The sequence below is a fragment of the Triturus cristatus genome, chromosome 5_2 (assembly GCF_964204655.1).
Source record: "Triturus cristatus chromosome 5_2, aTriCri1.1, whole genome shotgun sequence".
Classification (NCBI taxonomy): Eukaryota; Metazoa; Chordata; class Amphibia; order Caudata; family Salamandridae; genus Triturus; species Triturus cristatus.
In genome coordinates this window covers 1,103,339,129-1,103,358,036 of record NC_140588.1, presented here as the reverse complement: position 1 = coordinate 1,103,358,036, position 18,908 = coordinate 1,103,339,129, and positions in this window count along the sequence as shown.

Sequence of the window (18,908 nt, the reverse complement as noted above, 5' to 3'; positions counted from 1 at the left end):
GAGGAAGGATGTGGTCCAGGCCAGGGCCTTCTCTTGGATACCGGCGTCATGGAGGCGTGCTGATAGGGTGCGGTGGCAGACCGTGTCAAAGGCAGCTTATAGGTCCAGGAGGATGAGGGCGGCTGTTTCTCCTTTGTCAATCAGGGTCCGGATGTCGTCAGTGGCAGCGATGAGGGCGGTCTCGGTGCTGTGGTTGCTGCGAAATCCGGTTAGGGAAGGGTCCAGGATGGTGTTAACTTCGAGGTAGCGGGTCAGCTGTTTGTTGACAATCTGCTTGGTCACTTTTGCCGGGAAAGGGAGCAGGGAGATGGGCTGGAAGTTCTTGAGGTCCTTGGGGTCCGCCTTGGCCTTCTTCAGAAGGGCGTTTATCTCGGCGTGCTTCCAGCTTTCTGGGATGGTTGCTGTCTCGAAGGAACAGTTGATTGTTTTCCGGAGGTGGGGCGCGATGGTTGCGCTGGCTTTGTTGAAGACGTGGTGAGGGCAGTGGTCCGATGGGGATCCGGAGTGGATGGAGTTCATGGTTTTGATGGTGTCTTCGTCGCTGACGCTGGATCAGACGGTCAGGCGACTGGTGCGAGTGGTAGTCGCAGGGGTGGTGGACTCGGTGGTGGGTGCGGGGGGGTCAAAGTTGAAGCTGTTGTGGATGTCGGTGATCTTGCAGTGGAAGAAGGTGGCCAGGGAGTCGCACAGGTCTTGAGATGGCGGGATGTCGCTGGTGTTGGAGCTGGGGTTGGAGAGTTCTTTCACGATGCTGAAGAGCTCTTTGGTGATGTGTGCGTTGTTGTCTAGGCGGTCCTTGAAGGCGGTCTTCTTGGCAGTCCTGATGAGTTGGTGGTGTCTGCGGGTGGTGCTCTTGAGGGCTGTGTGGTTGTTTGGTGTTCGGTTGTGGAGCCATTTCTTCTCCAGCTTCCGACTGGTGTGCTTGGAGATCCAGAGGCCCTCGGTGAACCAGGCGGCTTTCTTGTTGGTGTGGTTGGTTGTAGAGGTCTTGAGATGGGCGAGGGTGTTTGCGCAGTCGTTGATCCACTGTGTGAGGTTGGTCGCGGCGGTGTCTGGGTCGGTGGGGTCGGTGGGTGGTCTCAGGGCGAGGGCGGTAGTCAGTTGGTCCTCGGTGACCTTGCCCCAGCAGCGGCGTGGTAGCTGTTGTGTGTGGTGGTGTGTGATGGGTTTTCTGAAGGTGAAGTGGACGCATCTGTGGTCGGTCCAGTGTGGTTTGGTGGTGTGGTTGAGGGAGACGTGGGGGCTTGCAGAGAAGATGGGGTTGAGCGTGTGTCCAGCGGCGTGAGTAGGTGTCATTACGAGCTCTTTGAGTCCGAGGTTGGCGAGGTTGGCGATCAGGGTGGTGGAGTTGGCGTCGTTGTTGTTCTCGAGGTGGAAGTTCAGGCCCCGAGGAGGATGTAGTCCGTGGAAGCGAGGGCATGAGTGCTGATGAGGTCGGCGATGGTGTCACTGAACTGTGAGCGGGGTCCGGGAGGTCTGTAGATGAGAGTTCCTCTGAGGGTGGTGTTGGGGTCGGTGTGGATCTGGAAGTGCATGTGCTCGGCGGTGGTGAGGGTGTCATCGGTGTTTGTTGAGATTTTGATGGAGTCTTTGTGGATGATGGCGATTCCTCCTCCCACTCCGTTGGTGCGGTCTCTGCGGGAGATCTTGTAGCCCTGTGGGATGGCTATGGCGATGTCTGGTGCTGAGGTGGCGTTCAGCCAGGTCTCCGTCAGGAAGGCGACGTCAGGGGCGGTGGAGTCTAGGAGGTCCCAGAGTTCGATGGCGTGCTTGCAAGCGGAGCGGGTGTTGAGGAGGATGCAGGGGAGGTGGTTGGGTTCTCTGGCTGGTGGTGTGGAGGGTTGGATGCTGGTGAATCTGCAGTTCCGGCAAGTGAAAGGCCCCTGGGTGCGTTTCGGGGTGGCCTGGTATCAGGGGTGGTCTTCTCTGGTGTTGAGTGTGTGGAGGGTGATTGCGTCGTAGTGCAGTCTGGCGTTGTGGGGGGTGCGGGGTCCAGGGGTTCTGGTGCTGGGTGTGGTCCAGGCGCGGACATGCGCAGACGGGCTTGCCTTAGGCGTGCCTTTGGCGTGCCAGCGGCGCGCCCGCTGGCAGCCTCCATATGGGGGCAGAGGGAGGGAGGAGCAGCTTGGAGGTGGGAGCGGGGCGGCTAATGGGAGTGAAGGGGGCAGGGCCCCAGGGGCTCAGCGGCGGGGGAAAACCTGGGGAAAACCCGGGGAAAAAACGGCGGGAAAAGATTGCAGGAGAGGGACACAGAATGAAAAAACAAAGTGGCACAGAAGCCAAGCGCAGGGGTACAGAATAAAAAAGGGAGCGAGCAGTCAGGCGGCAAAAGCGGCAACGGAGGTTCAACCCACAGGGGGCTGCGTGGCGGATGGGGGGAGCGACCTGCCTGGTGACAGGGTCAAAGGTCGCCTCAGGGAGGGAACGGTCTTGTGGCGCTCATTAGTCTCTCTGGAGAAATCAGCATGCACCCGAATACCATGGCCTTCTTAAGGGAATAACCCTTGGGCACACGCCGCAGCCAGTATCTGCCTCATCTGCTTGTGGCATAGGAAACAGGAACTGAGCTGACGGGGTCATGTGTTAGAGTTCTTGCGTGGGAGGCCTATGCGATGAGTACAGTGTCTCTCCAATGGAAGATCAAAGGCAGCACGTGTAACTTTGGGCCTTCAATTGTTTCTGGGAAGCCAAAGAAACAGGCATTGTCCCTTTGACTGCAGTCTTCCAGTTCAATCAGTTTGCTACGGAGGAAGAGAAGTTATTGATCCCTATCCTGCATGGTGTTGAGATGGCCTTACACTGCCATTAGTCTTTGGTCCATCCTTTCGCTTGTGTGTGGAACCCCACGATGACTGCTCCTATTGATTTCACCTCATCAGTAAGCTTAGAGATATTGGAACACATTCCTTCCAGCCATCGGCTGACTCTGGAGATTCCCTCCAGGATGCGGTCCATGGTCTCACCTGTTGCAGAGGCTGTTGGAGGTGTAGAGGAATGGCTTACAGGGAGGGCGTCTCCCTACATGGCCAGGGTGCGAGGTTGTTTGAATGCCTCCGTGAATAGGAGCTGCCTTGAGGGTTTACTCCTGTGTTTATTGGTGGGCATTCGCTACTGTTCACAGGGTGAGGCTTGGTAATGTCGTGCCAGACTGCCTGGTAGCCAGACAGCAAGACCAGTGGCGTTCCAATGAAGGGCTAGCAAGCGGGAGCAAAGTATCTAGGGTGGTTGCTCCTCAGTGGCCTGTGGTTGAAGGTTAAAGGTAGGTGCCCACCCCACTGCAACACCTCTGTAAGTTGCCCCTTAGTTCACCCCTGAAGGGGCCCAGGAGAGCTTGCCTTATTGCATTTTCTGCCTAGGCTGTGGCATACTGGGCCGCCCCGGAGGTGACAGGCGAAGGGTCCTATGGGCTCGTCTGCAACTCGCTGCATTGTTCGTGATGGATAGCTCCTATCTGGGATGCCAAGAAATTTAAATGGGGACAGTTAACACTGTGCACCCTCCAAGGGTTCAATGTCACACAAGGGTCAGTCTCTGCGAGTTCCAGCAAAGATGAGGTGGGGCCATCTGGGATATATGCGGGTGTCCACTTTGCCCATGGGAGGGAGAGACACCAGTAGATGAACAGTGGCCAATTATTATTATTATTAAATTAAATTTATAAGGCGCGACAGCTACCCAACAAGGGTTTCCCGGCGCCAGGACAACTGTTGTAAATTGAAACAGAATGTGATTAAGCATTTACTGAAAACATTAATGCTTTCCCTTTAGATCATGTTTTCTTCGTTATGTTGACCGAAGTCCGGACTCCATTTTGTATTATCATGCTGCCACGTGTTCGCCACGAGGCGAGTCCGACCTCTGTGTTATGTGGAAATGTGGATTTTCCTGATCAGTTATGTCCCCTATCTTGGACCCCAACGGTTCTATATGCATGTTACAAGTACATGTATGTTCCCTCCAGTTCCAGTTTCCAAGACGCAAACATATGTGCGTCTACCGTCAACATGTTCTCTGTCAGATCCGCCATCAATGGGCTGGATATTCGATTCCTAAGTATGAAAGGCCACCGACTTTATATGGCTAAGTTACTCCATTTTTACAGTTCAGGCAAGTAGGCCCGATTCTGTCCTCAAAGCCTTTCCCTGCTCTCTGTCTCTGACAGCTTCAGCTTGAGCTCGCATCTGTATCCATGAACTTTGTCCTGCTCCCTGTGCAGCTAACGGTGCCTGCCTCGGCCAGTTTCGCCCGCCTGCCAAAAAGCTGTATTTCACCTTCGAATTATCTACTTTGCTCTTCAGCCGATGCATTCCTGTCTAGTGATTTAGGTAAACATTTCCTTTAGCTCACAAGCAAAGGACTCGGCCTTTCCGTCCTCCTGCAAGTGATTCATAGCCCTGTTGCCATGGAAAGTTTTCTGCCCCTCGCATCTCATATAGGCACTTAGACGCTTGTACACGCACACACAGTCAGTATAGAATAGATTCTGTCCGAGAGTCCTTCCTTGTGGATAACATAGTTCTCTAAACATAGGATGTTAGATATGATTTGGGATTAGGTTGACTTGACCCCCCAGACTTCTCGTCTCCACATGTAGAGCTAAATGTCAAGTCCCCTTCACCCCCTAGTTGCACGTCAATCACACGTCATGCTGCTGCGCGCGCATCTATGTTAAGTATTATCTTATAGATCCACCTATGTATGATAATCAGAGCCAATCATGTTTCTTTTTGCTCCTTATTACGCCTAGTTTCGATTACGTATTACTATGTCATTTCTCTTATCAATTGTTACGCCTTTTGCATTCGTTTCATTGTAATGTATGACCTATAAAAGTTACTTCTTGTCAATAAAGTATTGTACTTCACTTCCTGAACCCTCGTGGTGACGGAACCTGAAGGCCGCCACTCGAGTCGGCCATTTTGGAATAAAGCCCATTCAGAAAACCTCTTATACCACGGATTCTGCCTCTTGTTATTCTGAGCTATTTTACTTTATTTTAGATTCCGTATGAAATTCAGTCTAGGTAAAAAGAATATTTACCACATAATGGCGCCCGAATAGGGACACTTTCTCATCTCACGCGCCGGCGGTGCGTTGCAGGCCCGGTCTCCTGCCACAGCTGGACGGACCATAAACGCGTACCAGCAGGATTTCCTGTAGCTCCCTCCGGTCAAGCGGGGGCGACTGAGGCTGCGATCAACCCAGACGAGGCGGTGAGAAGTGCGAAGTATCCCGACCAGAGCCTAGCTGAGAGAGCAAGATCCGAGGTATACAGAGGCCCACCAGGTTTTCGAAGTCCTGATGTCCAGAGGGTCCGCTGTCCGCAGTCATCGAGTCCCGTCCATTCTCTGAGGCCTTCCGTTTCAAGGAGCTACTCGGTGAGTACCATCGCCGGGGAGGCGTGTTGACGTGCACATAGGTTGTGCCGGTCAAGACGGATTTGGGTACACAAATCCGGTCTGCACTGTTTAGCAGTGTATATGTACTGTTTAGCAGTATATCAAGTATTCCGAAGTATTCAGTTATTGTCAAGAATTCAGCTTGATGATTAGTTATGCAGACTGTCATCATTGTCGGTCATTTTTAAAATGTTTAATGTTTAATGTTTAAAGTGTTCAAATGTCTTGGTATGAATGATTGTTCATTGTTCACTGTTCATTATTGTGTTTTTTTCGTATTAAGTGAGTTCAAGAGTAAGTATCAGATCAGTTGTCAATATGCCGCTCTTCTCGAAGTTAAGACAGATTACTACCAGAAAAGGGGTGCTTGAAGAAGCAGTTCCTATCCCTCCTAGGGACACTCCAGGGCATTTTATGTATCACAAGCATGGCTTAGATGCCATATTATTTCTTGATTTATGGGTAGATTATACCAAGGGATTGCCGGAAAGTCAAAGGTGGCCCGCAGCGGGAACCTGGGATGCAGAGTGCATCATGAAAGTAGAGGAAGAGTTATGGAAAAGAAAAGTCAGACAGTCACAGAAAGACGCTGTTGAGTTATGGCGTAAAGAATCTCATAGACGTACAGAAAAAGCACGTAGACAAGAAGAGAGGAGTAAAGAAAGTTCAAAGGAAGTTCAAGAAAATCTATTAATTGAGGAAGGTATCAGAGTGAAATCAGAACAAGTAAATAGACAAAGAAATGCTCTTATGAATGGTATGTATCCCCTCCTAGCCGAAGGACTACCTAAAGCTGTTCCAGAGATGCCAAAAGACTTGCCACCCCCATTATTTCCAATTAAGGTACATCCAAAAGGGCACCCCAGAACCGCAGAAGATGTTTTTCTTTCCTCATATCTAGATGACGCAGCTCCCGAGTATGCTAACCCCGCACCACATAGACCGTCTGGCGGAGGGGTTCAACGGCAGGATCAGGTATCTGTCCCCGTGCAACAGCAAGTCCCGACACAAGCTCCGGCAAGCACATCTGTTTCCGCATCTGTCCCCGCACTCGATTCTACAGTGGTATCGACACCTATAGTTGCTGTGTCACGTTCGACGAATCCATTCACACCCGACGCCCCAGATGGGGCCACGGGAGGTGCTAGCAATACCTTTACACCACCTAGAATAAATAAACTTGTTTTTCAAGAGTCAGCGCATCCACGTACACCCAAATTCGTAAGTGAACGTACGCTTAAGGAACTCCTTATAGATTGTAGATATGACCCGGTGGTCGGTAAAGAGGACGAAATGGTCCTGGCATCATTACGTATCAGACGAGCCGCAGAGTATTTAGCGAGGTTACCAGGAATGACTACGCATCTAGATAAAATATATCATTTTGTTCAAACAGGGCGAGATCCAGAATGTATTAACAGAGCTATGGAATTCCAGAAAGTAGAGATACAGGGGGAACTGTTACGTTTCCTCATAAACTGTGTGATCAGAAATCAAGACCGTCCGGGGGTAGACCCGAATGCAATGCTTATTCTTACAAGATGGAGCCAGAATATATCCGAAGGGAGACACGATAAGAAAAACTGTATAATAGCCATGTGCCGAAAAATCCGTAGAGAAATAGAGCGTATTCATGAAGAAAGATTGGAAACAGACGAGTTCGAGCAAGATGAAGTGTCCGAATCAGGGAATTCCGCAAGACAGTCAGAGACCATAGCCTACGTAGGCAGAGGAAGATCCTGTGATAATACTAGATGCTTTTCTGATCCCATACACTCTGTATGTCCAAATAATAGCAGAACGTATCCAACGCCTGTAATAAATCTGAAGTCTCCTGAACATTTGTTTCAAGCCGCAGATAAAATACTACGAGAACGAAGGGGTTACCGCCTCCTCGATTCCATGGAGGAGCAAGAATTAGCCAGATCAGCCGTTCACTGGATTGACAGTCCTGAAAAATACGGTGATGAGACCGTAGCACACACGTTTTTTAACCTCAGTACAGATGAACAACGTTTAGCTGGAATCTATATGATTCAGCAACTCCTTATATTATATAAGAGCCAACATGCTGACCCTGGTCCTTTACCTGATATATTAACGGAACTACTCACGAACAGATGGAGAGGTTCTAGTAACAAGTTAATTAAAGAAATATTAGTGTCACGTAAACAGTATGTCCTTTTTGTAAGTCCAGATTCTTTCTCGCTGCCCCGCAGAGAAAGAACGCCGCATTATATGGATAGACAAAATCCCTTACGAGAAGTGCACCCAATAAAAGGCGAAGACAATCAGTTTCACCGTGTATTTGTATACACACCCATATCAAAAATTGAATTGTTAGAAATGAAGAAAGTAGTACCAAGTCATGACAAAGACCCAGCGGGTTTCCACCGAGAAATTAAGGACATGTTACTGATGGGAGAGTATACCTATCCTGATATTATGACGATATTAAAGGTGCTCTTACCTGCTGGCATTTATGAAAAACTGAAAGAAAAAGAGTGGGAAGTGGGTGACCAAAAGATAGATTGGACAGCATTAGAAACGGAAGAAAAGGCCCGAACTGCAGGTTCAGGGCTCGGGGATAAAGTCAAAGCATTACCAGGTTTACTAGTACAAGTACTGCCACGTTTATTAACTACGAAAAAGGAAGATTGGGGTGCAATCACGGCCTGTAAACAAAAGCATGATGAAGACACAAGTGATTATTATGCCCGATTTGAAAAATGTTTTGGAATAAATAGTGGTATAAAAACAAGTAGTGAGTCGTATCCACATTTATTTGTGACAAAATTAGTAGAAAATGCATTACCTCCAGTAAAGAATAGAATATTGAAATTCGAGAGTACCTGGCAAAGTAACACTCCGTCACAAATGCTACAAATGTTACAGTATCATCACAATAGAATTAGAGATGAACAAGAACACGAACAAAGACGTATGAAAGATACAAAAATGAAAATGCTAGTGTCTCAGACAGTACCAGCTGAAGGACATAAAAAGGGTATGACACAGTCCGATTCAGCAGGACCGGTAAAGGGGACATGCAATTATTGCAAAAAGCCAGGTCATTACGTACACGATTGTCCAGTTTTAAAACATAATATCGCCATAGGTAAAACACAAGAAAGATCACGGCCACTCAGACAAGATCAGAATGAACAAGGAGCTATGCCGCATCCCCAGGCCATGCCAGCCGCACAGCAGCCAATACAGTTTGTGCCAGCTGCACCACCGTTGCCTGCTACTGCCACACAAACCACAACACGACAAATGTATCAGACTGCCCAGTATGAATATCCTGAGTATCAGCGTTACGCATGAACCAGCCTAGAGAGGGAAGTTGACTTACCCCTTATCGAGATTCCTGTAGATCAAGAAGGACCTTATGTACATAGTGAATTATTAGGTCAAGATAGAAAATTCTTACTCGATACAGGGGCAAGTCGAACAACTATAAAACGTAGTGAAGTTCCAGGGGCACCCCTCTCAGGCTCTCAAAATATTTCCCTTGGTTTTTCAGGAAAACCTATTGTTAATGAAGTATCACAGCCTCTTCCACTTACGATAGGACCTTTGACACGAACTACAGATTTATTGCTTACTAAATCATGCCCAGAAAATCTGTTAGGAATTAAAACTCTGAAAGCCTTAGGAGCCATAATATGTTGTTCTCCGGAAGGAGTAAGGTGGTTTTTACGTGATTTTAAAGGTCACTATGTGTCTAGAGACATGGATCCCCGACTACAGACTTTACCAGCACATCTATGGGCACAAGGCCCTACTGATGTTGGTTGTATGAACATTACACCATACCGAGTCACACTCAAGGCAGGAGTGGTATTACCACGAATGCGACAATACAAGTTACCGCAAGATGCTGTAGTGGCTTTGCTGAAAATCATTGATGAGCTAATTGCCCAAGGAGTAGTTGTAGAAACAGACTCCAATGTATGTAATTCACCGATAATTCCGATTCTTAAACGAACTGATCCCACTGCTCCGCCAGTATACCGATTGGTTATTGATTTGCGTGAACTAAACAAGTGCATTGTGCCACAATTTCCTGTGGTCCCCGATATATCATCATTATTGACAGCAATTGATTCCGAAGCAACATTCTTTACTGTAATTGATCTCAAGAATGCCTTTTTCAGCGTCCCAATAGATCCGGAAAGCCAATATTTGTTCGGATTCAGTTTAAATGGGCGCAGCTTTAAATTCTCCCCCGGCTCCCCAAGGATTCACAGAAAGCCCCAGCATCTACAGCCAAGCACTGAAACGAGAACTTGACAGTATCCACATGCCAGTCAATACTGCACTGCTTCAATATGTCGATGATCTGCTGATCACCGCGAGAAGCGAACCCGAATGTGAAAAGGCTTCTCTGACAGTTTTACATTTTCTAGCCGACAAGGGGCACAAGGTGTCTCCTTCTAAGCTGCAATTCTGTGTCCAGCGAGTTATTTATCTTGGTCACTCGCTGTCCAAGGAGGGAAGGCAGCTTACACCAGATCGCATCCAGTTAATTGCTAACATGTCAATACCCCAGACACAAAAGGAGGTGCGGGCTTTCATAGGCCTCACTTCATATTGTAGGCAGTGGATCCCTCAGTACGCATTTCTAGCAAAACCACTCATTCAGTTAACCACACAGGAGGCAGCCACATCGACTGTTCTCCCTTGGACTCAGGAACATACACAAGCTTTTGAAAGCCTAAAGGAAGCTTTATGTCAAGCACCTGTTTTAGCAACACCATGTTATAGCAAACATTTTACACTCTTTGTTACAGAACGCGAAGGTACTGCCTTGTCAGTACTCACTCAGGAACAAGCAGGATCACGCAAGCCATGTGCTTATTTTTCCAGTACATTAGATCCCGTAGCTCAGGCTTTGCCTGCATGCCTGAAATCAGTGGCAGCAACAGCTTTAGCAATCAGACAAAGCGATGCCATAGTGTTAGGACATCCATTGACAGTACAAGTACCACATGCAGTAGAAGTTCTTGTGAACCGAACGCAAACACAACACTTGACCATAGCAAGACTTACCGGTTATGAACTGACATTGTTTCAGCCACACATAGAGATCCGACGGTGTAATACATTGAATCCTGCTACACTATTACCTGTAATTGGAACAGACCCACTAGCTCATGATTGTGTTGAAATTATTGAAATAAAGACGAAACCTAGACAAGACTTGACAGACGTTCCATTGTTAGATCCAGACCTGACGTTGTATGTAGACGGATCATGCATGAGAACAAGTACAGGAGATTTAGTGGCCGCGTATGCGGTCACAACAGACACTGAAGTCATTGAGACAAACTGTATAGATACTTTGTCAGCCCAAGCAGCAGAACTTATTGCTCTAACACAAGCCTGTATTCAAGCCACAAATAAAAAAGTTAATGTATACACTGACTCACGTTATGCATTCGGAGTTGTACACGACTTCGGCATGCTGTGGCGAGAGAGAGGTTATTTAACCTCCCATGGTGCCCACATTCAGCACGGACCCCTCATTCATGCCTTGTTAGACGCAATACATCTACCCACTGCTATATCGATTATGAAATGTAAAGCACACACGAAGGTTACTGATATCATTTCCCAAGGCAATGATTTAGCTGACAGAACAGCTAAACAGACTGCTCAGAATCGCACATTAGACATGACAAAGCCAATAGTTCAGACACCAACACAGTGTATGACAATTAAGGATCCCGCACTTGACGTAATTGACATACAGACACATGCTACTGCAGAAGAATTAAAGAAATGGACTGAACTAGGAGGGATCCAGACAGATCAGGGATGGATGACGAAGGAGAAATCTGTATGGTTTCTTCCTGACTCTATGGTCCAAGCCATTATAGCTACAATTCACAGCCCGGCGCATTTAGGAGAAAAAGCTATGCTAGATAGCATTCAACACATTTGGTTCAATAAACATTTACGAGCAGCAGCTAAACAAAAGGTCCGTACCTGTATGATATGTTGTCAGTTCAACCCAGGAAAAAGTGTTCCCGTAGAACAGGGTGGATTCCAGACTCCTGATCATCCTTTTGAAGTGCTCCAAATGGATTATATCCAGATGGAACGATGTCGAGGATTCAAATATGTTCTTGTAGTTGTCTGCGCTCTCTCCCGATGGACTGAGGCGTACCCAGTATCAGATTACACGGCCCCGACTACTGCCAAACAGTTAGTTCGAGAATTCTTCCCACGGTACGGTTTACCACGTGTTGTATATTCAGATAACGGCCAGCCTTTCTCATCCGAATTAATGAAACATGTCTCACTTTTGTTGGGATATCAGTGGAAATTCCACTGTGTCCGACACCCCGAGGCAGCAGGTCTCGTGGAACGACATAATCAAATTTTGAAAATCAGATTGTCTAAAATATGTAAGGAGAAAGGTGTTGACTGGATAGTAGCCTTACCAGTTGCACTATTTTACATAAGAATGGTAGCACACTCTCGAACAGGGCTATCCCCGTATGAGGTGATCTTCGGAAGACCACCAAATATGTGGGGGACGCCTATACCACGTAAAATAACTGATGTTAATTGTAATATGCTGACAGATTACTTGGCTTCCTTGATGTCTGCACTACAATCTTGTCGTTCACAGGTAGCTGCAGCTTTTCCTGACAACACTGAGGTGAAACCCCATGACGTTGCTCCGGGTGATCTGGTGTTTGTGAGGAATTTCGATCGGAAAACCCAGTTGGAGCCCAGGTGGAAAGCACCGAAGCTAGTCCTGCTGACCACAAGAACAGCCGTGAAAGTTGAGGGCCGCAAGGGCTGGATACATTCCAGCCACATTAAGAAATTTCATGGACTATCCTCGGATATAGACACTGTGCCCTGCACTCCCTCACAGACTGATTCAAAACTTCCCTTTGTTGAAAAGAATGACTCTCAGAACTATAAATTAAAACTTAGGCCCAAACAGTCGAGCAATTTGATTGTTTAAGTCCTCTCCAAGGTGAAGCGGTTGAATTGTCTCTGACATGTATCCCTTGGACCTGAGTAGAGAAAATACCCGAGAAATGTTGAAACGACAGGCGTATTGTAAATCACTGCGTAGCTACTGTATGAAGACATTATTAATTCTGTTTTTATTGAGTCTTTTAATAATTATTACGAGTGTGATTTTGCACATATATCATCCTATTTCTAGACATGTTTTAAATGTTGCTGCTGAACATTCTTTTAGTGACCTACCACCACATGAATTATCTTATAGACTTGCGCTGCGCAATAACACTTTCATTAGTATGTTACATCATTCCCATCAGACTAGTAATGCCACCAATTGTTGGGTGTGTGGCCGACTCCCTCCCTATCAGAATAACAAAGGAGTTCTGCCTTTCTTTCCACATCCGTTCACACATAATGGCTCCTGTGGAGCATGGTTTAGTTTACTAAATTCCATAGACCCAGACACAGCAGTTTATCAACAACATTGGATATGGGGAAATCTGAATCAAGTTTTATTCAAAGTCTGTCACCCTAATAAGGAGGGTCACCCCAGTAGAACAGGAACTGATCTAGAAAATGAAGTGTATAAATTAGGTAATTTTACGCCTAATCTTATGATTCTGAATGTCAAATCCGAAGTTGAACTAATTCTGCCCACTATGTCAGTATTTCCAGTTAAGGGTGAATTATGTGTGAGAAAAGTTGGTTCCATACATATGGGCCATAGCAAATGCGTTACTACAGTAGAATATAGTGATCAAGGTAAATCTTCATTTAGAGCTTCTCGCCATTCTTACTTTATATGTGGTCAGACGGCATATATGCGTCTGCCTCCAGATTGGGACGGTACCTGTTACATAGCATTCCTTTTGCCACCTGTTTTCCTAGCTCCCCCTGATTATTATCGAAATATTCATTTAGTACACAATAGAGAGCGAAGAGATCTCCCAGTCATCGATTATACTGAGACAGCATGGGACAAGTATGTAGATTTCAATAAAGGTATCTTTCCCTATATAGGTACAATATCAAATAGTAAGCTGATACGTAGACTAACCAAGACTCTTGAAGCTGTAGTAAACGAGACTATAGCCGCCCTAGGCAATCTGACAGAGGAACAATCAGTGATGAGAATTGTTGTTCTCCAGAACCGTCTTGTCCTTGACGTCATCCTGGCCGATAGGGGCGGAGCTTGCAGGGTCATCGGATCCAGCTGCTGCATATTCATACCAGAAAATTCGCCATCTGTATATAAAGCTATAACACGCCTTCATAAGATTGTGAGCCAGATACACGAGAATCCAGGCACTTGGACGTGGTCCGGGTGGTTTTGGAGTGTGATATCAGCCTGGGGATGGAGAGTTCTATCATTTCTAGGTATTGGCCTTCTTATGCTCTTCAGTTGTTGTTTATGCCTGCAATGTGGACCAGCGATTTGTGGTCTGTGTGCCACATCATGCATTCCATATCAAGGTTCTCGTTCAAAATGCCGGAAGAAGAAGGAAGAAGAAATGATGCTCCATGAGCAAATCGATGGAATGATGAAGATTGATATCTCTTGAAGGGCAAGTAGGGGACAAGGAGGGAATGTGGAAATGTGGATTTTCCTGATCAGTTATGTCCCCTATCTTGGACCCCAACGGTTCTATATGCATGTTACAAGTACATGTATGTTCCCTCCAGTTCCAGTTTCCAAGACGCAAACATATGTGCGTCTACCGTCAACATGTTCTCTGTCAGATCCGCCATCAATGGGCTGGATATTCGATTCCTAAGTATGAAAGGCCACCGACTTTATATGGCTAAGTTACTCCATTTTTACAGTTCAGGCAAGTAGGCCCGATTCTGTCCTCAAAGCCTTTCCCTGCTCTCTGTCTCTGACAGCTTCAGCTTGAGCTCGCATCTGTATCCATGAACTTTGTCCTGCTCCCTGTGCAGCTAACGGTGCCTGCCTCGGCCAGTTTCGCCCGCCTGCCAAAAAGCTGTATTTCACCTTCGAATTATCTACTTTGCTCTTCAGCCGATGCATTCCTGTCTAGTGATTTAGGTAAACATTTCCTTTAGCTCACAAGCAAAGGACTCGGCCTTTCCGTCCTCCTGCAAGTGATTCATAGCCCTGTTGCCATGGAAAGTTTTCTGCCCCTCGCATCTCATATAGGCACTTAGACGCTTGTACACGCACACACAGTCAGTATAGAATAGATTCTGTCCGAGAGTCCTTCCTTGTGGATAACATAGTTCTCTAAACATAGGATGTTAGATATGATTTGGGATTAGGTTGACTTGACCCCCCAGACTTCTCGTCTCCACATGTAGAGCTAAATGTCAAGTCCCCTTCACCCCCTAGTTGCACGTCAATCACACGTCATGCTGCTGCGCGCGCATCTATGTTAAGTATTATCTTATAGATCCACCTATGTATGATAATCAGAGCCAATCATGTTTCTTTTTGCTCCTTATTACGCCTAGTTTCGATTACGTATTACTATGTCATTTCTCTTATCAATTGTTACGCCTTTTGCATTCGTTTCATTGTAATGTATGACCTATAAAAGTTACTTCTTGTCAATAAAGTATTGTACTTCACTTCCTGAACCCTCGTGGTGACGGAACCTGAAGGCCGCCACTCGAGTCGGCCATTTTGGAATAAAGCCCATTCAGAAAACCTCTTATACCACGGATTCTGCCTCTTGTTATTCTGAGCTATTTTACTTTATTTTAGATTCCGTATGAAATTCAGTCTAGGTAAAAAGAATATTTACCACAGTTAGTTGCTCTGTAATCTGCCTAGTAACAGTTTATAAATAGCTCTCTCTTGTCCATCTGGCGCATGCCCAGACTTGACCACATCTGTTATAATTAGCCTTGCTTGACCATGTGTTTTCGCGGGCTCAAGGAGTGTGTTGGCTCCGCCCATGTATTGATTCAGTATTGAGAATGACCATAAATGGTAATGTTCTTCGGCCTCATGTTGTATCCACCCACTTATGAGCCCCTCTGTTGTGTATAAAAGGGGACTGTATACGAATGTTCTGTGTGCTACTCCATGCAATACTGAAGAGTGTTGTGTGGATTGTAGGACCACCCTTAAGGGTTAATAAACGCTGTTTTTGTACTTTGCAGTTTCCGTGCCAACTTCCTTATAGATTCCGTCACAGGAGAGCGAACCCTTGTGTCTTGCGGGCCTTGCTGGGGCCTGTATTCGTCAATTGGCGCCCGTCACGTGGGGCTCATCGGCGACTCGGATGCTCGAAGGACTGGTCGCGACGAAGGTGAGGAGTTTGGCCGGGGACGTGATCACTGCCAGCGGCGTCTTAGCCCTGGCATCCCGAGGTTTTTCTTCCTTCCCTTCCGAGCTGACCGTCTGGGTGGCGCCGGTCATCGACTGAGACCTCTTCTGTCGGTCCTGCCGTGAGAGCCGTTTGGGCGATTGTGGAGCTTGGCAGTTGGAACCTGGACTCTTGATTGGTAAGAACCGTTGTACGGTACTTGCTCCGAGTTTTTGAAGCCTGGTTTGGCTATTTGAGTTTGATTGATGATGACTAGTCATATTTTGAATTTGTCTTTGTGAAAATATATGCGTTGCAACACATATAGGCAGGTAATGTGGAGATATTTCTCCGGAGCTGTGTAAACTTTGAACGGCGCAACGATTAAGTGCCATTTTTCCTTATAATATTGCATATTTTGCATTATTTCTAGCATGCCTGCTTTTAGCGCACTCCGTAAGTGGTGCTGTTGTTTTGGTAACCGGTTGAACCTCGAGGAATCTGCTCCAGCTCCCCCAGAGGGGACTCCTAATAGGGATATGTATGTGAAGCATGGTCTTTCTTCCATAATGTACAGCACGCTATGGAGGAAATACACGAAGAAGGATCCTGAGTTGCGATGGCCTTTGTATGGATCGTTTGATATACGTAAGATTGAGTATGTGGAACAGTGTATGTGTAAGCGACGTGCTCGGCAGGATATGTTTGAGTGTGTGCGATTATGGGTGAAGGAAGTGCGTGAGCGAGAGAAACGTGAGAAAGCGCTGTTTGATAAAGAGCAACGGAAGAATGATCATGTGCGAGCGCAGGAAGCGAAGCGTCGGGAGGACAAAGAGCAAACGGACAGACAAGAGAAAGAGCGTAGGCTACAGGTCTCGGGTCAATATGTTGTTCGTCAGCCACTTTATCCTGTCCTTAATAATCCTGATGATGATTTTTATTTACTAGATCGCTCTCCGCCCCCTTATGTTGGCGCATCCGCTCCGCGGCCGCAAGATTCTGGCCCGGCTTCGGGTAAGGTAGACACACGGTCCATGTTATCGGCCGAGCATATGGCTGAGCTTCGGAAACTTTCCCTCCGTGCACTTAAGGGCAAGATATCTAAGGAGGAGTTGTTCCATACTTGGGGGTCGTGGCAAGATAGAGAGAGGGTGTATTTTCTGTCTCATTTCGCGGATGAAGTAATTGCTGCTTTCCGAAAATATTCTAGTGTCCTTGAGCCTGACGAAGTGTCTTCGGATGCCGGAGCATTACGTAATGGTGTTTTTTCTCCCCCTAAGGCTCCTGAGGCGGCTCGGCGGCTGTTCGCTTTGCGGGACGAGGTGCTGGCCCTTAGAGAGAAAGCACGCCAACAAACGGAGGAGGAGAAGCAGTCGGATTCGTCTGCAGCAGGGGGCCACTCATCCACCTCCCAGTCAGATAAGGATGACGTAGTGCATGCTAAACCAATGCGAGAGGCGGCGCCTTTGTATGTTCCTCCTAAGGGAGCGGGGACTAGCTCGGACATTACCTCCGCCGATGCAAGGGGATATTTTGTGTATAATTGGGTTTACACTCCATGGCATAGGGCCGATGTTATGGCATTAAAGAATGCGTTGCCTGACCCCCGCAAGAATCCAGCGGCCTTCTATGAAGAAGTCGAGGGGGCCTTGAATTCTTGCATTATGACCTTAGCGGATATAGACCTGTTCTTTGGCCTTATCCTACCGCCGGATACGTGGCGCTCTGTCCGAAAGGTAGATGATGCGGTTGCCTTCAAGGCCCGGTGGTCTGACCTTGAGGATGAGGATAGGGAACGGAAGCCCGCACAGAAACCACCCCAGAATATTTTAGATCTCCCTGCGGCTATTGTGGCTAAGTTGAAGACGATTATCCCCCCTAAAAAGATTGACTGGAATATGTTAGCTGCATGTAAACAGAAAGTTGACGAGTCAGTTGCGGACTTCTTTACGCGCTTTGAGGAGACGTTTCATGATTTTAGTGGCCAGTCGCTTACTGACGACACGGGCCGCCACCTTTTCGCGGACAAATATGTGGCTAATCTGCTACCAGCAGTTGCGGCCCGGTTAAAAGCGAGCGAGAGTTCCTGGTCCTCCGCGACGCCGACGGCCCTTCTGACTATCGCTCAGTATTATGAGCGTCAGGAGCACGAGGCGAAGGGCCAGGAAGAGAAGAAATCGAAAGACCTCAAGACTAAGGTGATGTTAGCACAAGTATATGGCCCGCCCCGACGGGGTAATAATAGAGGACGGGGCGGATCCTATGGTCCCCCTTCGGGCCGATCTGATTTGAATAGGAACCAGTGTGCGTATTGTAAGCAATTGGGCCATTGGGCCAGGGATTGCCCAGTGTTGCGTGCTTCACGTCAGGGGCATACTCCGGGTGGCCCGAGAGGTAGAGGGGGTTCCTCGAACTTTAGAGGAAATTCTAATGATAATGCCCGTTTCGATACTGCTGGGCAGCACCGAGATAGCTCAAATGTTTTCGATCGCCAGCACCAGTATCATGTGTCGGACATCGATCGATCGGGATATCACGATTCGCAGCATGCATAGGAATGCGTTGGATGGGGGTCTGAATCAGTTGAGGTGCCGGTCGATCAGACGGGTCCTTATGTATCGGCTGAGGTTTTAGGTTCTACTGATCAGTTCCTAGTAGATACAGGAGCGACCCGTAGTGCATTGTCTAGGTACTTGGTTCCGGGGGCTCCCCCATCCGGCTCAATGGTTACATCGGTAGGGTTTGACGGTACCCTCTCCCGAAGCCCTCTTTCACAGCCCCTTACATTTAAGGTTGATTCTTTTTCTGCGCCCTGTCCGTTTCTGCTTGCTCCGTATACACCGGATAACATTATGGGCCTTGATATGTTAAAGCACTTTAGGGCTACGATCCGCTGCTCCCCTGAGGGTGTGAGGGTGATCTTAAACGACAACTACCCTCGGTCTGGGCGGATGTGTACGATATCAGAGGATGCGTTGTTGGCTACCCTCCCCCGAGCTTTATGGGCGACTTCGGACACAGATGTGGGACAAATGGTGATTCCTCCGGTCCACATTAGTGTCCAGGAGGGGGCGGTGTTACCACGCCTCCCGCAGTATCGTATTTCCCAGGAGGGCGAGGAGGCTCTCATACAGATTGTGCAAGACTTGATCGCAGTAGGGGTAGTGGAAGAAGTTCCCTATAATATCTGTAACAGTCCGATTCTCCCTATTCTGAAAAAGGACACGGATGCAAAGGTCTATCG